At 40.7% G+C, this 22,132-nt stretch overlaps 1 long non-coding RNA gene across 8 annotated transcripts in view; it reads left to right on the top strand.

The window, feature by feature from the left end:
* The first annotated feature begins 2,868 nt into the window (after nt 1-2,868).
* Nucleotides 2,869-22,132, top strand: part of LOC114012538 (uncharacterized) — a 57,315-nt gene continuing 38,051 nt past the window's right edge. For all 8 annotated transcript variants that reach the window (XR_008749278.1, XR_008749279.1, XR_008749280.1 and 5 more), the window contains exon 1: nt 2,869-3,183. This is a non-coding gene — a long non-coding RNA (uncharacterized LOC114012538). The remainder of the gene's footprint in view (nt 3,184-22,132) is intronic.

Raw genomic sequence — 22,132 nt, 5'->3', positions numbered from 1 at the left:
CCAGATCATGGAAGATTATCAGAGATCAAACCCCTTTAATAGAAAAGAACCTTTTAAATCCACCTCGGCATTGCCCTTATTAGGAATGAAGGAGAGAGGCTCCTTCCGTTGGGAGGAAAGAAGCGCTTAATTCACAGCTTGTCAGAAGAAAGGCGCTTGCTTCAGCAGTGAACCAGGTTAGTTATGGCCCTAATTTACACAGCAGCATGTCATCCTGGTGGAAGAGATGACACCTTTAAGTAATAATGAACAAGCATGCGTTGACAGAATAATAATCACAGATTCAAAAGGTTACAGCAGAGAAGGTGGTAAAGCTAAGTGCCTGCTTTAATTCCACTGGGTGCCATAATATCAGGACTCAGGAGCTGCACTTACAATATAAAATAACATTAGTGTGGCAATTAGGACTTAATGGATTGTGGAGAGAAGTCTGCAAGACTTTATAAAAACATCCAGATTGGTCTGTTTTCAAGTTTTACTTTACTCATACTTTTTTTCTGGCTGTATTATCATCTCCCTCAAAGGCAGGGTTCTCTTAAAACATAGCGAAGAAATGCTAGAGGCATCAGGGCCACTTCTTAGTTTGTATATACAGGCATAATCTCAAAGACACTTCTGCCAATTTATCCCGAATGAAGAATCTGGACTAGGGAATCTATGAACAAATTTGCTGACCTAGGAAAACTAATTTGCTCCAGTAAGCAGACAAAACCAAACTACTACATGTATATTGACCTGGTCTCCTATTCACAGCATTTTGACTTCTTAAGCTGCATGAGACATCTAGTCCCAGTGTTTCAAAAATCACTACAGACAATCTACAACACTTAGACAAACATAACTCAAATGGGAGACTTTTATGTGAATTCAAACTCCACAAATTTTGTTAGGACCCTTCCCAGTCCCAGAACGAGGTCATCCAGGTTTCTGGGAGATAATCTGCATTTTTTTTACGGTTCTCCTGGATTCTTGGGGGTCTCTGCCACCACGATAGCAGTGTGCCAATGCCTAGCAATGCGGTACTTGGCAGAAAACCTGGAGAGCAGGTGGAAATATCTTGATGTCGCAGGAATAGGAGGCAGGCAAAAAGGAGGCTTGTTTTTTTGCAGACCACTGTGTGGTATAAGATCTTTAACTTCTATGAAAATATATTTCTTCAGTAGTCTTCATATATTATATGCATTCAGCACATCAAACAAACAATGGCCTACAGAGTATATAAATCTCAGGCACCAAAGCAAAAGTTAAATGGCACTGTCTCCACTCCTGCCTGGCTGTTCTAGGGTTCCGATGTTGTCTGAAGACAGGATTTACAGTCTTCTGATCACTGGTAGCAACAGGAAGACTCCAGGTGATTGCCAGCAGTGTAAGGCCACCAGCTCCGGGCTGGTGTCACAGACTGTGTGGCCAGCAGGGCCAGGGCAGTGACCGTCCCCGTGCTCGGCCCTGGTGAGGCCGCACCTCGCACCCTGGGCTGGGTTTGGGCCCCTCACTGCAGGGGGGACGCTGAGGGGCTGGAGCGTGTCCAGAGCCGGGCAGGGGCTGGGGACGGGGCTGGAGCACCAGGCTCACGGGGGGCGGCTGAGGGAACTGGGGGTGTTTAGTCTGGAGAGGGGGCGGCTCAGGGGGGACCTTATCGCTCTCTGCAGCTCCTGGCAGGGGCTGTGGGCAGGGGGGTCGGTCCCTTCTCCCAGGTGATGGGGGACAGGACAGGAGGGAACGGCCTCAAGCTGCCGCAGGGGAGGTTCGGATGGGATAGTAGGAAGAAAATTCTTCACTGGAAGGGTGGTGAAGCATTGGAACAGGCTGCCCTGGGAGGTGGTAGAATCACCATCCCTGGAGGTGTTTAAAAAACACATAGATGTGGTGCTCAGGGACATGGTTTAGTGGTGGACTAGGCAGTCCTGGATTAATGGTTGGATGACTTGGTAATCTCAAAGGTCTTTTCCAAATTAAATCATTCTATAATTATATAATTCTATGATTTGGGTATTTCCTTAAGCTTACAGTAAGAACTGGCAGAAATGAAATATGCCATCACCTCTTCGTTGATCTCTCTTCCCTTTTCTTTCATACACATACCAATTTTCTGTTTCAATTTATTATGTTTCTTACCTCTGGTAGGTATGTTTATAAGACTATATATTCTCTAAGACTGAAACCTCACAGACCACACAGGTCTGTATTGATTCAAAAACTGACAGTGCAAATATTCTATTAGTTCCAAGGGAGATTTCAAACCACTACTTTCATTTTAGGATATGCTTTATGTAGGTTTTACAGGTTTTTTACATATGTACAGGTTTTTGTTTGCTTTCTTTGACTATGCATATACTTGGAATGTCTGGAATAAAACCAACTCTGATAAATAAAACTAATGTGTGCATTCATATGGATGTATCTACACACACACACACACACACACACACACACATATAATAATTCTGTCAGTCTCCAGTGCCAGTCTTTTAAAGTATTTCCATGGAATTTTCATTTTTCTGCACCAAAGAAAAGTAAAATGGCCATGGTCACAGAAGGGGACAGTGTGAGAGGTGAGAGGCTGAATGCAGACACACTGCACTAACAGCTGTCTGTTTGATTGCACTGATCCTTCCTTAATATCAGGGACTGTATTCATCACTACTTCTTTATTACACATACACTTCATTCCCACTAGATGCATGCAAAGAGACAAGAACTTCAGACGCTACTCCAACAGCCCTTTAGGTATCTTTTCCTTCTTCGGTTCCATGGTGACAGAGTATATAAAAACCTTCAGGGATCAGAATCCTACTTTTGCTGCATGACCAGTGTGAGTCAGATCAGTCTGAGACAGGAAAACAAGAGGTGGGGCAGGAGAAGCGAGCTTGTTGACTCATGGGTGCAGCAGTGGTACTTTGCACAGGTGTCTTCACCTTCACATCTCACACACCCGTTACCACACGTCATCACACACCTGCAGTTGGCAGGGCTCCTGGCAGGCTCCTCACTGCAGCTCCCTCCACTGCCTGTCCAAGATGCTGAAAAAAGGGATTGGGGAGTTCAATGGGAATGGAGTGACTTGAGAATCAGGAGTGCCTTTTAGGACAGCTGCTCCCTAATAGCTTTCCTGCTATGCAGCCATGAAGCACCTACCCATGTTACATTCTTTTCAGCTTTAAAGAGAATTTTACAGAGGTACAGGTAAGTCTGTCTGTGTCAGGCTTTGTTTATGTGATTTTTCCCATTAGTTTCTTCACTTCCACACTGTGGGGCAGAAGAGAAAAATTAAACTCAATAGCAATAAATCCACTGCATCAGTGCTGGATCTCTAAATTCATCTCCACCTGGTGCACTGTAATTTGAATATTTAATCCAAATATTTAATTCAAAGTTGTTTCTTCTTTTCTTAGATATACCTTTTAATGTGATATTCTGCTCTTCATTCCATCTGCCATGTGAGGGAAGTGTAATCTCTTAAATTTATGTGTACTTAGACATATATATGGGCAATATATTCTTCTAACTGGATGCCTCTAAGTGGGAGGGATTTATGTATTAAACACCAAAGAATTGTACTCCTTGCTTTGATCTCTGAATCAAGCAAAGCAAAGTAGGTTTGTCTAATACAATAACTTGAATATTACCTCACAGTGGAGCGGTGGGGGCTGGCTCCCTAGCATAAAGAAAGGTGGATTTGCTGAGTTTCCAGGAATTTGAATCTTTGCCTTTGCCTTTGCCCCTTTGCGCCTTTGCCCCTCTAACTGTGAAGATAATAAAATTTACAAAATGATCTAGATTATTGATTTTGCTTTTCAAATCTCCAAATTCAGGAAGTGATCCACAATGTGTCTAACACTTTAGACATCTCATTCTTCATGTGTATTTGTCTCCTGATCTCATTTTTCACATCCTCATTGCTATAGAAATAGGACACTTAAAAAAACCTGTCTTGCCTTCCCTAGCCTTTGGCCACTGTTAACATTTCTGTTCAACTGGATCAAGAGATTTTTTTTTCCCTCTAAGACAGACATAAGCACACTTAAATTTTGTGGAATAGATGACCTTACTCTGAACAATTAATGACCTAAATCACAAATTATCCTGATTTCATATTCAAATCTGGTGTCTTTCAACACAATCATCCCATAATCTTTTAGCATTGACCGACCACATGCATAACCAAGAGCAGAACAATGTGTTAAAAAAAAAAAAAAAAGAAAGAAATCAGTTCTTCATGAAAAAGAGAGACTACCTTAATTACTGCTAACAGGCAGTGACCTTGAAATTCTTAGCATATTTAATTTTATGAGCTGTTCAGATAGGGACAGAATAAGTACTTGGGCTGAATCCACTAAGTTATTAGGGCTTATTTCTAGCTGTAAATGTTTCAGTAAAAGGATTATATGTTTCATTTAGGTAAATAACGATAGGATCTGCAGCTACTCTTGCTGGCATAAAATTTCTAAGGGCTGTCACTCTGCATGTTTCAGGGCAAAAAATGGATCCAGTGTCAGTGATTTTTATCACGATGCTGCTATATTTGGTGTGTTTCATAAAGGTCCTATACTTATTCTTCTGACAGATTGTCAGCTTCCATTAAAAAAATAAGTTTTTAGCCCTCCTTGACTGAAGCAAAAAACCTCTTGACTAAATTTGAAAATCAGAAGATATTTCAGATGCCAAATTTATCATTTTGGCACCGTGATATCTTGTGATTAAGTTGGAGTGAGTCTTGCTCATTATTTTTGAAAACTTAAGGTCATCCACTCTGTGTACCAGACTAGGTCAGATGGAAACCGCATCCTTTCTCCAGAATAAAGTTTAGTTTATGTGCAGCCTGTTGACTTTGTCTATTACAGCATCTGGCAGAGTTGACAGCCAGCTATAGGATACTGAAACTAGAGATTTCAGGAGACCCACTAGGGCAGTCACTCCTTGTCAGGGCCTGCTAGGGAAACCCACCACTGGGTATTTTCCAAGAGTGTTGTGCTTAATCTAATTCTGAAAAAGGAAAACAGTAAATTAACCCATTGCTTCTCACCATTGATTTGATTTTGCCTCTCAGCTGAGTGTCACATGTGGCACCTGCAGGTCCTTGCCTTGCTGAGTGCTCCAGCCTCAGTGCACCCTAAGCCACTAACTGGATAGCATTCCTCCTCCGCATCCTCCAGGTCACAGGTTTTTAAGGGACAGAAAAAGGTTTAAGGTTAACTAACCTCTTCCAGAAGATTACAAATAATAAGATAAGGCAGGCATATGAAAAGACGCTTATGAGTCTTGCAAAGTGGGGGACAAAGCAGATGAGCCTCCCACCCCCTGGTTGCATGGGTAGCTGAGGACCTCCCTGCTGATGGAGAGCAGGTGCTGGCATGGGGAGGGATGGGCTTGTACTGCAGGTGCCCCGGTGCACAGCTCTCAGAGCCATCTGCTCTGAATTAGATTGGATTAAAGACACAGCATAGGCAAATCCCTTTTTGCTGTTTGTGTGACATAGGTTTATCCCATGTGAAATATGGCTTAGAAGAAAGAGCTGCCTTTCTCACATGCTAGGGAAAGGCAGTTAACAAGAACAGCTTCTAAAGTCAGGTAACAGAAACACCCCTTAAATGAGATATGACACTTTGGCAGGCAGTCTTTCTTTTGATAACCCCAGCACAAAGAAAAAAAAAAATCAGGGCAGGTACCAAAAGCTCCATGCAGGATTTTCTGAAGTCAGGGAGACACAGGCAGGCAAAGCAATCAGTACGAATAGCACTGGATTCATAGTTGCTTTACAGAGAGGAAGACACATAAGGGAAATGGGCAAATCTATGGCAATATGTCCTTAAGCACGATTCCCATCACATCTCTGAAGGAGACAAATCTCTGTTTCCTTCTTGACTTCCCTAGGTGGTTACCTTGGCATGACAGCAACAACAACAACAACAACAAAAAAACTGTAGAGAAGCCTGTTGTTAAAGTGTCAGGAGCCGGTCCTTTTTGTCCAGTTCATCACTATTTTGATTGGTTTCTACATACGTATTGCTCTCTGAGAGACTGTCCTGAAACTAGCTGTCTTTATTCACCATGGCTGCCCAGCACTCAAATTTGTGAGGCAGTAGATGTACTTACTTATGTCTTTTACATCTATATAATGCCCCTTTAGTAGAGATAATCTTTGCTTGTTCCTTTGCAAAACAGCTGCTCACTCTGCCTTAAAGGTGTCCCCTTTTCCTTGTGAACGAAGCACACTGTAAAACATAAGGGAAGAGTCAAGCAATGCTTATCTAATAAACATGTTGGTCCCCATGTTTAGTTTAGAGACTGAAATGTACCATTCCAACAAAAGTCAAGCCCTGTACATGCATCCTCAAATAATACGTAGAGGGCACTTTTCCATGTTACTTGTACCTACAGTTCAATTATTTTAAAGTTAAGGCTCTCCTTGCATTTCTAATGTTTGGGAACAAAGGAGGAGGAACAGGGAAGCTGGTGCCATGCAGGAGAATGGAGCAAGGTTGGAACAAATGAAAATAAAAAAAAAGACAACAGAAACACAACAGACCAAAGGAGAGACTAAAGATTCAGAAAATGTCATAAAAAAAAAGAAGTAGAAATGCCTTTTCTTTCCAGATTTTGGGCAAAAATACACTTTTATCAGAGAAGATATGTCACTGTTATGTCAGGAAGGTTAAATGATTTACACAGTTTCAAGGAAATTTTGAGAGACATGATACTGAGCTCTTTTACAGTAGAAAAAATACAAGCAATTAAAGATAATGGAATTATCATAGATTATATACAATATATTGACTAGAATTGAAAGGTATTGACTAGAACTGAGAGGATATTTTTGACACTTCTTGTCAGAAATTACTGATTAATAAAATTAAAAAATAATATATGTGAGTAGGCCATTCCTCCTGAGTTATTTACACAATTTTTCAGGAAAATGTTACAGAACTGTCAGAACAGAACATTTCAGCTCCTTTTCAGAAATAAAAGTCATAGTTTTCCATTTAAGGTGTGGGGTTTTTCCTTTTATTAAATGAAACAAAATAAAATTCAAGAACAAAAAATAAAGTAATATATATTTATTACTAGTATTCCAGTTGGAAAGGAATGGTGGGGGTTTTTTTTCAGTATTAAATTTTCATAAACAAGAAATCCACTTCCTATGGAATATTAATAAAGACTTATATATGGCTAATCAATCTTATTTGTTTCAATCCTATTATCTTTGACATAAAAAATACCATACTTCCAAAAGCTCTATTTTTATATGTCCCTCAAGACTGTATTAGCCACATGACAGCTTTTGGCAGACAGCATGCTGTGCTATGTGGTTTGTTTACGCTGCAAAGCATAATAGAAACAATATATTTAGCATATGTTTTGGCTGGTCCACACATTGTTTGAACAGCTCTGTATCTAATATAATTAAAGTAGTAAAAAGTTGTGCAGGCAAATCTTTTACGTCTATGATATTCAGATTTTATGATCCTTGTGACAGCCATTGTCTTCTGTTTTACTTCTGTAAGGGCTCTTGTAGTGGTACAACGCATTACTGCAATATAATTGTTAACTGTATTAATTTATAAATTTGGAGAAAAATCTGTTACCACATTAAAGCCAAATTTTTAGAATAATCCCGGAAAATATGATCAAAATATTCCTGGATTCTGGTCACACCTGACACCTCTGCTTGTAAATTAAACAACACATTTTTTTGAGAAAATCTCCTGTGTTTATGGAAATAAGCGAACACTTGGCCTGTTGTGGTCTTTTAATTGCCCACATGGCACCAAGTTCATATGTAAGTGGCACAAGTAAGGTCAAATGGGATTGCCTACGCAGTACAGCAGACATCAGACTGGATCAGAGCAATGTCCATCCAGCCTTGCCGTATCACCTCTGACAGCTTGAGTAGTGGTTTCACAGTAGCTGTGTCATTGTAAGCTAAATACAACACGCTTTGGTTTCACTATAGACTCTGTTTAACAGGTCTAACAGGGCTGGCTGAAGTCACCATGTATTGGATTTGTATGGCAAAGCTTTGGTAGTGGTGGTGCTAGAGGGGGGACTTCTGTAAGAAGCTCCTAGAAGCTTCCCTCACGTCCGATGGAGCCGATGCCAGCCGGCTCCAAGACGGACCTGCCAGTGGCCAAGGCTGAGCCCAGCAGTGACACTGGTAGTGCTTCTGGGATAACCTATTTCAGAAGGGGAAAAAAACCTGCACAACCACCTGCAGCCAGAGAAAGGGGTGAGCTTATGTTAGAGCACCAGCCCTGCAGCCCCCAGGCCAGGGCAGGGGCAGGGGCGGCTCCAGGCGCTGGAGCAGGAGGAAAATAAAAGGAAGATCAGTTTGTCTCTTCCATTGAGCTCTGTTTGCAGCCAGTATTGGAAGTTTCTGTGGTCTGCTGCTAATTCTGTTAACTGGCAATTCATAATTATATGCTCAGTCATCTCTTACTTAAAACAGATAATTGTCCTCAACAGCTCTTAATAAAATTAAGACGCGCCTTTCTGGAGGTCTTACTTAATTACTAATCTCGTGACATCTCTGTAATCTTTTTGATTCACCTCCTCCTGCATGTTTCTCTGATCTGGCTGCTCCTGCCAATGGTGAGTGCTATGTGGCAAAACAATACTACTGTCACTACCAATTACCCTGCCAGGGAGTTCAGCCGAAGGCTGTTGTCAACCTAATGAGGTGTACCCAATCAGGAGGAAAATGCAGCTCCATTTCCATCCCCGGGGTGGTAACTACTTTTTAAGAGTGATCAATTTTTGGTTAGATTAAGAAGTGGAAATAAACAAATGTGCATAATTACTCTGTGTGATCTCCTGCACCAGCTGGGGTGGGGAGAGAATTGGGCAGCCCGAAGAAGCACAGGGAGATCCAAGGGCTGTCCTTTAACGTGCTCTGCTGCTGGGATAACAGTCTGTCTTTGCTATTTAATACTTGCATTTTTATCAAAAAGAAGGGTTATTAGGCTTTATTCTGCAGCTATGTAAAGCAATCAAAAACTGCCACTGATTTCAAGGAAAGCAAAAGCAAGTGCTTTGCCAGGACATGGTGCTGCTACATGCTCTTTAGATAAGGCAAGAGCAGGAGCGCTGTTGGAAGAAGCAGACAACAAAGAGGAGCAGAGCACTTAGGTCAGGATTCATCTTACCTACTTTTAGCCATTTAAAAATTAAGTGCCTAGCAGACATATTAGTCATTTAGGCTCCCTCTGCAGCCTTTGTGCAGAGAGATGGATGCACTTCAAGATGTTGATCAATCCTTTCCACTCCACCAGCAGTACGTAGGGGTGTCTTTCACAGAATTAGGGTGATGCAGTTTCCCATAAATAGGTCACATAAACTCTTTAGGTGGTCACCATAAACCAAGTGAAATCCATTTGCACATAACGCAAAACATGACTCTAGTCAACAACTACCATACTCTTTCCATTGCCTTTAACCAGTTATATATTAGTCAGTATTAGCCAAGGAGTATATTAACACTGTCAGAGGACCTGGATGGAGTACTTTATGCAAAAGGTGTTTAAACCTGAAGGTATTGTCGAAATGTACATAGGTGAGCAAGCAAACAGTGATGAGGGGAGTGTGAGAAACATCTTGCGTTTTTGGCTTTCTGTTTCAGCTTTGATCTTTCCTGGCAATCTTGGCAATCGATACTGTGACTGTGCAGGTTTGCCCAATCCTCTCAAGTTGAAATTCACTCTGTGTAGGGAGAAAACAACAGAAATGCATGAGACAGAACCCACATAAGGACATAGATAAATTTTTGGGTTCTTTTGATACCCTGCAAGAAGAAAACCCTTTTTTTGTTCAAGTGAGGAAGAGCTTGGGAGAGGTGTGTTTGTCTTGCTCAGAGTAAGTGGGCCTTGCAACAAATCACATTTACCAACAGTCAACCTATACTGAATACTACAGTTGTCCAAAATATGTTGCATGAAGGATATTGAGAGAGGCTTAATGCAGTCTTTATTAGTGGGCTGGAAATGAAGTTACACCAACTTCAAAGTTACCAAAGTTATTAAAAACAATGGGAAAAGAGAGAGAGGGAAGGAGAAAGGAAGGGAAGGGAAGGCAAGGGAAAAGAAAGGGAAGGCAAGGGAAAAGGGAAGGCAAGGCAAGACAAGTTAAAAAGAAAGTAAAGGAAAGGAAAAGGAAAAGCTGTCCCTGTGACCGGCTGGGAGTCATTGCCAGATGAACACCCCCCTCTGCAGTCTCTCCAGTACAGCAGGTTATGATAGCGATGTTAGCCATTGACATCCTTGTCCCCCAGGACTTTGTACTTTCCATCAGGATCTGCTACAGTTCCTATGGGATGTTCCCATTCACGATTCTCTTTATACTGACTGTAGCACACTTAGCTGGGCACAGGCATTGCACATGGATGACACTTTTGTGCATGTGTTTCATTGGATAATCCTGTCCGAGTATCTAGATAACCACGGTTTACTTTGCTATGCTCTAAGTTTTGGGTTTCCCTAATATAAACTAAAAGCTATAAGATGCCCTGTAGAAAAAGGGTAGGAAGGGTGATTCTGCATGCCAATGGCAATTGCATTCCATAAGAACCATATATATGATCAGTACGTGGGTTTGCAGGTACAAGGCCATGAGGTAAACCTTGTGAGACTAACAGAATGAAACAGAAAGGGAAAAAATACTACCCTGGCAACACAGGAAAGCCCAGCCACAGAAGCCCAGGTGAACAGTTACAGTGAGCTTTGAGCAAAGACAGGTTGCAGAGCAGTGAGTGGAAAGTGCTCAGCCTCGCAGTGATTGTGGTAGCTGAGGCACTGTGCATTTTAAAATAAATGTATTTTGGCTGGAGAAATATATATTGCAGAATTACTTTTCTTTCAAGTTGGAGAAAAAAACCAACCCACCGTACCAAACACAGTGTGTTCTACAATTTTGCAAAATACTGCGATCTGGCTTCCAAAGTTTCCAAACAACAAATGTTTGTATTTTCAATTAAATTGAAAAAAGTGTCATATTTTGTTTCCCTCAAAATTGAATACGTGTATTTTTACAACACTTGCTATTTGTTTAAAGTAAAATGAAACCTGAAAAAAAAATTGTCATTTTCATTCCCATACTTAAAAATCAAATCATTGAGCTGAAATCAGATTTAATGAAACAATATTTTGTGCAGAAGGAGTTGGTATAATATAAAAATATTGAAACAGCTCTTTAAAACTTACTCTGCATAACCTTTTGACTTTCTCACTTGCACTTTGTTCACTTCATGCTCCTGTTTAATCACCTGCTTTAGACATTCAGATACGAATTTGCATCTTCACATATACACATCTTGGGTTTTACTGTGTTATTCTTTTTATTCTGATAATGCAGTCTTTGCTTCATTCCCTACTTTCTTGTCAAGTTTCCTTCCCCTTCTTTATTGTGCTTACACACACTTCTCTTTTTCAACATGTCCAAGGCAAAACATGGAATACATAATTCAGAAAAGGCTATTTATATATGTCATGGAGATAGGGATCTATCAGGACTTTCTAATTTCCATGAGAAATCTGAGCAGGTTGTCTGGTCGCCTTGTGGATTATGCTGCTAAGTGCAATCCTTTGGCTCACCGGAATAAGCATCTTCCTTCTCACCCAGTACAGACTAAGATCACCAGATCTACTGTCTTCCTTTAGAAGCTAAGTGGCAAAGGTGTGTTATTCTTCCCCTGAACATTTCAGATTTTCTCCCTAGAATACCCTTAGACAGAGGAGAGAGAAGTGGCCATTGGTTAGCAGGTCAGGAAATCATAACTGAATCAAATTATTCTGACCTTGAATGGATAATTAAATTCTTGGACACTTTACAGAATAAGATATTCTACTTAGTCCAGTGAGGGAGACCAAATTCAATGGCACAGGTGAGTCCCCTGATGTTTGAGTAGATTGCATGACATGTACTGTGCCAGTTAAACCCTGTTCACAGAGAGTTAAAACCCAACCCATTACTGAGAACCAAGCTGACACATTTCCAGAACAGCTTTTCTTCCATGTTACTTCACAAACGTTCTGGATCTTCAACCATGTTTTCCCAAATTCTTCTGCTGGCCTCTGAGCGTGAGAAGATCTTAACTCCTACAAAAAACATGCATTATCAGTCATGACTCAGCTTAACTGGTCATAAACCATTAGTGAAGGCACAATGCAAATAAAATTTGCCTCTCAGTTTATACAAGAAAGAACGCTTGCATTTTAGTAATACATTAAAAAAAAAAAAAGAAAGAAAGAAAAGAGAGAGACATGGGGGTTTCCAATTAACAGACTTTGTATCCTTCTGTGTTTAATGTTTAAAATAAGTTTATTTGGGTTATAAACTATGCACACAGTAATAACATTGCTGATGCTGACCTTGCAAAGCACAGCTCTGTGCTTTATGAATCAATCATCAGTGCCTGGAGCAAAAGGAAAAATAAACCTGCAGAGAAACCACCAAAAGAGCAGGTGAATAAGAAGTGTCTGCAAGTATATGAGGACACGGGTACCAAATTAAGCAGAATTTGCCTCTACACCTACAGTATGGTAATAGAGAATCCTGATTCATCTGTAAGGTTACTGCCTTTTGCTGTTAGTACATAGGTGTTAAGTGGTAGAAAAAGCAGTGCAAACTCGTGCCTCTTGGTGGATGATTTGCATGTTGCAGGGTCAGGTACCACGACTTGGGTCATGCTGTACTGAGGCCTCAGTATCAGCTTGTATGATGAGTCTCTGCCCCATGATGGCAGCTTGCTCAGTCGTTCTCCTCACTCGCAGGTACACCAGATGAACAGATTCCTGTTGACTCACCTACTCCCATAAGGCAAAACCATGAAGATCAGCAAAAGCCAGCCATAGAAATAGTCACTGACTAGAAAAGGATAAAAATTAGCACCCAATAATTCATCAGAGAACTACAAGAATTGAAGGGAAGAAGGAAAGGTTTTAATGTGGAGGAAGGATCCAGCCAAAAGGGCATGTGTGACCTTGCCCTCAATTCCCCCTCTGAGCAGCAAGAGGATCCTTGCTCAGCCTCTGTTACATTCTTACACATGATGTAACCTTTCTGCTGGAGATGCCTACTTTATCTTTCTAAATTGCTAGTGTAGGAAACACTTCTGCATTTTTATGTTTGCAAATTTTCCTATTCTACTGGGTGTTCAGACAGACTCACAAAAGCAGCCTTCAATGAATTAGCAAGGAAATTGCTCTGGTTACTGGAAGATCAGAAAGAAAATACAAAGGAGAAAGATACAGATTAATGCTGTGTTTGCCATAAACAAAGAACTGTATTTTTATTTTCGTACCCTGAATGACTCTTACGGGATAAACCAAAAATAATAATAATAAAAAAAAAGGAGACAAGAAAACAAATACCTTATGCAAAGGCACAGCACATGCCTCTCCTCTGTAACATGTAACATGCTACATCTAAAATGAACATAAAATGTCGTCTCCTCCAGTAGATAACAAGCTTCTAGAAATGCAAAAGTGCAAAATACATGGAAGTGGTCACGTCTTCTATCAAAATACCTGGGTTTTATTTACATCACAACAGAACTATAGGTATTCATACAACTTGCACAGACCTGCCCCTATATGTTCAGGAAATTTAGAGACAACCAAAACTAGAAAAGACACGTAGCAACAGGATATCTAAAATTTAAGAATCCCTTCACCATAAATAATGATTATGAGAATACAGAGCTTTGCAATTTGAAGTGTTCTAACTAAAAAAAATCATAGAGCTTTTGAAAAACTAATAATTATTTAATTTTCCCAATATACTTGTAAGATAGTAAAATACTGGTTAGCCTTATTTTTCAGGTAAAGAAAAAAGGTGCAATTGATTCACTGAGTACTGCTAAGAATGAAACCTTCTTAGTTCAAGAATTTATTACAAGGTAATCTTTCAGTCCTTTCCTTTCATCATTCTCCTGACCAGTCAATCTTTCTGACAAAGGGTTTAAACTATGAGCATAAGAAACAATACTAGAAGACAGTAGAACACGTGCTTACTCCTTCATTCTTTGTAAAAAATAAGAAAAACAATCAACATAAATTCAATCAGATTTCATTAGAAATCAATTATTTTAACAGTCCAGTGTTAATTTCTGCAAAAAAGCAATAGACAAAACATGCTTGGTATCTGCCCAAAGGGGAATATTTAGATATTAGATTATCTGAACTGCTAAATTAGCAAGGGTTCTATCAGGCAGCCAAACAAGTGGTTGATATTCATTGTGCTTCATACCTATTCTCTTGTATAGTGATGGCAAGGTTCTAAATTTTTATGTAGTCATTGTTCCACAAGCATAAAAATTACTGTACAGTCACAACATTTGACAGCACTGCACTTTTTGCCTGCATAGCATCAAACTCCTTAGAAGCTATGCAAGTATTACTTTCATTTCACAGATAGGAAAATGGAGTGCTGAGAAACACAAAGTAATACAGATGACAAGTGAACACAGCCCCAATAACTTCCCATGGTGTCACAGGTGGCCTGGACTTGTTCCAGTTAATTTTCAGATTTAACTAAGAAAGTTAAGTGAAAAATCTCAACAGGTCTGGGGAGGGGGGGGTGGGGGGTGGGTGAAAGATATACATCTGGAACAAAACTGAGGCCAGTTCTTCTAAGATCAGGTTTATCTCACTTATGATATGCACAAAATGGGATGTTCTGAATACCAGCCAGTTTCTTGCTTTTGACCACACTTTGATCTAGACCACTGACTAGTATTTTTAGCACATTGAGAACACTTGTGGTCACATTAGTGTATTTTAATATAGTCACACTGAATAGCTGTCTCCCAGATAAGTAAAATCTGCCTCCTTAATTTTAATTAACCCTTGTCACAGGCCCTGGGCTGAGGACTCAAGTAATCGTTCCCTTAGTAGTTCTCTTCAATGCACATCCCGATATATCTTAAAACCAGGCCAGGGTTTGCTGTGGGCAATGCACCATTTCAAGTGCATTGACATCACTTCTGTGAGGTTTGCAAGTCACACAACACTTCAATTTCTTTCATTCAAATATTAATATCTGGTTTATTTCAACATCCATTTACTGAGTTTTACATTCTGAGAAAACATTGAAGTGCCAATCATAGGTCCCCACAAGCTTGGAGTAAAGATACACAACATCCAAGAGATATCTCTAAATTGGAGCATCCAATCACAGACACTGTTACTTTTAACAGGGTTCTTCTGTTTTGTAACTAGTGAACATCATCAGGGTTCTGAAGGAACTGGGGGTGCCAGGTCATGCTCTATAATCTTTGAAGAGTTATAGCAGCTGAGGGTGGTGTCTAATTACTTAAGAAAGGCAAACATTACCAATATCTTCCAAAAAGACAGGAAGGAAGAAGCAGAGAGTTTTTAAGGACAAAAGGAAGCATCAGAGCTGATCTACTCTGGTCTGCTAAAAAACCTCCACGATACCACAAAACAAAGCAAAAAAACCCAACCCTAAGACATACAAATACATACATACAGTCAAACCTGTCACAGGTTTCAGTTTAGTGGTTCCTACATCTAGCCTTGCTGTTAGAGAAACAAATCTGGTTAACCAGATGGAACCCCAGCCTCACCACCTGATTTAGCACTCTAATGCCTTTTGGACTAAGCTGGTGAAAATGTTTTATTCCGTGCATTGAAAAGCCATGATAGAAATATTTCCTCCAAACAAAAAGATTGATAGAAGCTTTGTAGACTTCTTTGCACTTATCTTGATCCACATCACGGGCCCCTTACTCACAACTAGAAGCTACTGTCCATGGGTACTTCCAAAAAATGGGACCAATGGTTGTCCTTGGTTGTATCACTGTAGACTTCAAGTGTGTTGATATTCTCAAGGCTATTGCAAAGTAAATAATTGAGGGACTGCAAATAAGAGGTGGCCAGCACATCTTAGTTTTTAAACACAGGACTATGTCTTTTAAAGTTATAAAAGCAAAGGTTAGGTTCTGCTAGAGACCGTAATAGCACTAATAAACCATCATACACTTCACTAACACAATTTTCCTATTGGACGTTTGCATTGCTTGTTTGTTTTCCATCTCATCACTTTTAAATCAAGGATAATCCTACAGATAGGACATTTCAATAAGATGTAACTAATGCTTTACATGCAGAAGCAGAATAACGTTTTTGTGTCCTGTGTAGACCAGTATTGTTTGGTTTACACAGTATCGCATGTTTTTACTAAAATCAATAATAAAGTCATAGTATGACAATTTATTGCCCTGACCGTTAGCTGTTGGTGGCTCAGAACTCTAATATTGCAGTGTTGATTGCAATGTAAGTTTACAGACAGACCAAAATATATGAACTTCAGAGAATTATGCACCATTTTGGAAAGCACTCCAGCCAACTCAGACAAGCTAACATGAAGCTCTGAGATCAGATGAAGACCTTGAAGACCATCTGAGAAGAGCCTGTCTTGTCAAAGTTCCCACTCAGGACTGTCTAGAAATGGAAAGTGGAAAGAACAATTCTGAACATGTAAACACTATGAAGAAATAATGAGCTTGATGCTAAAAAGAAGCCCTTCTATCAGGGATGGTACACTCAGCAGGAGGTAGAAATCTGGTCTGAGTTTTAGAGACAGATGCACTTAAGATGGTGTCTTGACTTCCAAAGCCTTGTTTTCTGACTTACAAGCTTTTTGGAATCTAAGAAAATTACAGTTGCTTTGTCTCACATGCTAAAAATTGAATACATCAACAAAGCAAATCAAAGTAGGCTGTAACCCATTACATCATCATTAATATATACGCAATTGTTGCTATATAGCTCTCTCTCTCTTTTTCTTTTCATATACACAATATGTAAGCGTATTATTTATAGATACACACTGTATATATAAAACCACAATATATACACTACAGGTAGATACTGTATATGTATATTCACTATATAACTCAATAATATTTCAACAAACATGAAATTTGGAATCAAGCAGTTAAAAACCTAGAAGTCAGGTGCTGTAGAGCTAATGCTGAACCAGCTGCCTGGCTTTCCCCCACACATGACAATGGTGCTGTCTCTGTGGTAGATGGAGAGAATCAGATGTCTCAGGGATTAAGAATCTCTCTCTGTAGCCAACAACTGTGAAGCTCTGAGAGAAGATTTACATTCCAGTCTTCTCCTGACCTTCAGCACCTGACACAAGGTTTTTGGAAAGTAACTCTCCACTTTTAGGCAATTATTCTGAAATGGCAAGTATCATGCACATCACTGACCCTTCCCTGCTCTGCCCTCATTAAAGATTTGACATTTATTCACTGTTCATGGGGCTAGAAAGAAAATGAGTAATTTAGGGAGCATTGGTAGAGCTGGTATCTTAGAAATGTATTTTCTTTCCTTTCCTGTGCAGCAATGGTATTTCCCAAAGTTCGAGGTTCAGACAACAGACATGAGTAACTGTTTTGAAAGCCCAGCTACATAAGAAGTATTCATATGGGGCTGACATGTGAGACCTATGGGATGCCACGCCTTTCCAGACTGTCAACTGGAAGGTAAAGTGAGCCTATTTTGCCTCCCATGCCCTTCAGTTGTGCAGTTGATTTGGATGCAGCTGGACATCTAAAACAGTATCAGACATCCCTATTTGGGTAGCTAAATCCCACTCATGGTGAACAGATTAGGTATTTTCTTAAATGTCCATCTCAACTGACCAGGCATTGAATGGGTCCATTTGGCTTTCTGACAAAGCTTAGCATGCATAGATTTAATGGGTCAGTTTACTTGAACATTCTTAGTTTAAAAGGTGCTTTATTTTCCTGGATCATCAGTGCATTAGTTGCACCAAAAAAGGCTCATGCATTTATTAGCTTATGGCTCAGTACAAATGGGAGTGTAAAAGATAATTGCTGAGTAATAGACTGGTTTAACAGAAGACATCTCTGAATCTGGAATGGAGTTATGCTCGGAAACCTGCATACCCCTCATTTGCCACAGGGTGGAAACAATCTCAGGAACTCATCTCAATAACATCACTGCAACAATTCAGATGTAAAAGTTAAATACCATATGCTGTACATACAAATGCAGATGCAGCTGATAGCTTGGAACAGCTCTGAACTGAGCACATGATACGGTTTTAAGTAGCTGCCTGAATGCCTCTTTACACCCAAGAGAACAGTATGGCTCCTCAGGTGCTGTTCCAATCTAGTATTGAAACAATATATTAGTTTTATAAAATTCCATGTAAAACCTGTTTTTCTTATTAAACTAGATAACTATAAAGAGTCAGTGTACTAATAAAAGGAAGAAGAGCTCAGATCTACAAATGTATTTAGGTACTTAATGCCTCTAAGCATTTGTCTCCCATTAGGTTTTGAATGGGCAAATTAGGACATAAACTGCACTTCTAAGTTCAGGCCAGAGGTTTTCTCCCCTACATCACTAATTTAGGAAGATTTTCCAATGATCAAAGACAGATAAATCTCTAAAGAGAGTATTTGATGGCAGAGAGAGGAAATGGCATAACACACCTCCCTTTTTTTCTCTACTGGCTTGAATAACTGATTTGAAGAGATGCTCCGAATGCTCCTGTCCCTCCTCAATTAGGGACTAGCTACACTTTTGATTCAAGGCAGTGGTGTGTGTTGCAGCGCTGAAGTCTACTGCTGGTGAGCCGAGCAAGCAATCTCTGCAGTCTCCTTTTCCCTACTTGCTGGAAAAATAGAGTTCTGTTCCCTAGAGATGCCAATCCAGCAATTGTACAATCCCTTAATATTCAGATTGGAATGAGAGTATGTTTAGGTTTTTACACAAATTGCTCAAAAGCCACCAAAACATGCCTATTAAACCTGAAGCACTCCTACCCCAACTCAGCCTTTTTATCCACAGCTGCCTGCGGGTACTTCCTTCTCTTCCTTTTACATGACATAGGAATAAAGGACTTTCAATCTGAGAATCATGTTCAGTTTGTATTTTAAAGCAGTTGACATTTCCAGTACATCGGGGAGGCTTAGTATAGATGGGAACTTCCTCTGAGAAAACAGTAGATTAGTAGCAAACAAGACGACCTGCAGCTTCGGAAACCCCTGTGTTTAGGCCTTGTCTGCTTCGGGGACACCTTAAAGTATTTTTCCCCCAGTGCCAACACCAGTCCGAGCCTTGTAGCATTGGCAGTGCTGCCGTTGGCATTTCGAGGGCTGCACAGATGAGAGTTGCTTGGAGCAGGGTTAGGCCTGGTAAATAATTGACAAGAGAGGCAAGTCAGCAAACTCTTTCTACTGCTTTGCTATTCCCCTCCAGATATGTCATGTTTCTTACCCAGTGGCTTTCTACATGCATCCACAGTGTAAAGGCACTCTTTGCAGTTTCAATTTAAGGCACTGCAGTCAATCAATGTAATTTTGGTGTCTGGAAGCCAGGGACGGCTGCAGGCCCCTTCTGTGCAGACCCCAGTAGCTGTTTGCTTTCCCCTGTCCCATAAAGCAAGGGAGAAAAATGGTGACAAGTCATTAACAAGATCTTCTGTGTTTCATTTTATGAGTGCCAGCTGTTCCCCAGCAATCACTCATATAAAACCAGCACTAAAACCTCACTGTCAGGGGATGTGAGTGAGGCTGACGCATGCAGTGAGCAGCTTTGCAATGGAGCGGGCAGTGCCATGGCGCCGTGCGGGTGGGCAGGGGTGAGGCAGCTGCGGGGGATCCCGGGGCTGGCAAGGAGGGAGCAGGGCAGCCGGTGGGACACCGGCCCTAGGCATCAGGCACCTCCCTAGGGATGGGGCAGGCCAAGGCCAGGCTGGGGGGTGGGCCTGGCTTGTGGCGGCCCACGCCTGGGCAGAGCAGGGCTGTGGGGAGACGGCCTGGCCCTGCTGGGTGTGACTGGGGCAGGCGCAGGCTGCCCCGGGGGGTTGGCATGGGGTCCTGGGCCCTGGGAAAGGCTGGGGGAGCCCTGGGGGACAAGGCAAGGGCAAGCAGGGCTGGCAGTGCCCCAAGGGGCCTGGCAGATAGAGGGGACTGCTCTGGACATTGTGAAGGGCTCTTACAATGAGGGAGGCCCTGACTTTAAAAACAAATTTTCTAGTCACAGCTCAGATAGGTAAGCACTGCTGCAAAACTGCTGCAAGTCCATTACCCCTGTAGTGGCTAGGCCAAAGCTTGTGTTACCTTGGTAACAAAAATTGATGAAGCTATCCTGAGTTCAGTCGAGAAGGGCTAGTCAAGTAACAGCTACAATGTTAATAAACATAGAGTCAAAGTTGGCTCCTTTCATTTATCTGGGGACTCTCTGCTGAAATCCAATGCTAATATCAGACCACCCCCCTGCAAACCCCTTCTGCTAGTGCTTAGTAGAATGACTGGCCTGGAAGATTGAGCATCAGACAAACAACATTCAACATGTTGCTTGAAGAGTTACCTAAAATAACCAGTAAGACATATTGTGGGCAGGGAAGCAACTTCGATCATGATTTTCTGAGTCCGCATCTCCAGGCTGGGAAGGAGCTTTATTGTTTGCTACTATGAATCCAAGCTAGTTTCAAGCCAGAAACCCAGCTTGGGACTCTCCACAGACATTCCTGTTACATGCACAAAAATCAGTTCGTGCTTCATTCTGGCAGTAATTTAATCTGGATGAAGGGAGAGCCAAACAAAAAGGAAGAACGAAAGTCCCCATGCTGGATAGCAAAGATTCTTCTGCAACATACGCTGTCTGAAATGAACACAAAATGGCAGCAGTCCTCAGCAAACACTTGGAAGTTTAAAGATGCAACACACAGAAAATGAAGCCATAATTGTTCCCAACAACAGCAACATAAGCCATAGCTAGCAATCACCTGAACCATCTGCTCCCCCAAGTAGCAGCTGTCAACACAGGCAGGAGATTGAAAGATCTTCTCACTTCAGGCATATCCTCAATTCACGTTGGAAAATGACAATAAAAATCAAGTGTTTTCCTCCATACTTCAACATGCAGGAGATGCAATGACTGAATTATCCACAGAAAATACAAAGATAGAAAATGTATCAGTCATGAAAGTCTCTGCAGTACAAGCCCAGTCCTGTTTCACACAAATGCTGACAAAACTTAACAGTTTTCTGGCACATTTTCTCCTTACAGTCAGAATTTATAACCTGAAGTGGCTGCTATAATGGAAAAGTAAATGATCCCCTAATACTCAAATCAATCTTGTGAGAAATAACCTGAATAATGAGTTACAATTGCAAGAGATGAAATTAAGACAAGAACAGTTAAATAAGGATCTAGAGGAACAGATAACATTTAGTATGGTATTGGGAACTTAAATTAGACTTTAAAATGTATGCAGGGACAGAGGAACAAGGGGAGAAAATAAGGAACTGGAGCAAAGGCCTCAGATAAAGATGAGCCTTTTGATGTGAAATAATAAGAAGCAATGTCAGATTGGCATTATTTGAGGAAAAATACCCACTTCAAATAGAATTTTTGATGCAACTAGCTTTTAGAGCTCAGAACTATGGAAAGATTTCCATTTACAGTATAAAGTATTTCAAAGTGCTTACAGCTTAAATCAATTTGTTGCAGATGTGATTAGAAATTGTGTCTAAGATTGTACTGAAGCACAAGATGTGGAACAAAGCTAATGACACCACTTTCACCCTGCACTGTTTGATGCCTCATACTGATGGATGGACTTCAACCTCAGGCAGTACAATGAGAGGAAAGTATTATCCCCATTTTAAAGGAAGAGAATGGAATAGATGACTTTTCCAAAATCACCTAGAACATTAATGACTAACTTAAGGCGTTTATTATGGAGGAGGGGGATAAAGGATCCTGAAACAGGATCTCAGCTACAAAATCGTATCTGAAAAACAAATAATTCCAGAAATAAGACATCTTAGTGTTTATCATTGTTGGGTTAGGTACCATGGCCCTTGTTTTCCATCCAGGTTTACTAAAACTTTGAGTTTTCCTAGAAGTCCTGCCAAAAGTTGGAGCATATGAGGATAGTACTTACCTGATTTGACTGCATATGTCTACAGCGTGACTATTTCACTAACTACCCTACCTTTATATTCAATGGTTATAAAAGGGCACTCCTAGGATGTCATTCAACTTGCACTAAAGCAGATGTCTAATTCAGGTCAGAGGACTAAGTTATTTGTATTGGCTATGGCTGAGCTGGAGTTAATTTTCCCCACAGC

This window comes from Falco peregrinus, chromosome 11, assembly GCF_023634155.1.
Source record: "Falco peregrinus isolate bFalPer1 chromosome 11, bFalPer1.pri, whole genome shotgun sequence".
In the NCBI taxonomy this organism is placed as follows: Eukaryota; Metazoa; Chordata; class Aves; order Falconiformes; family Falconidae; genus Falco; species Falco peregrinus.
The sequence above is the reverse complement of the archived record's forward strand: the minus strand, read 5'-3'. Positions and strand labels throughout refer to the sequence as shown.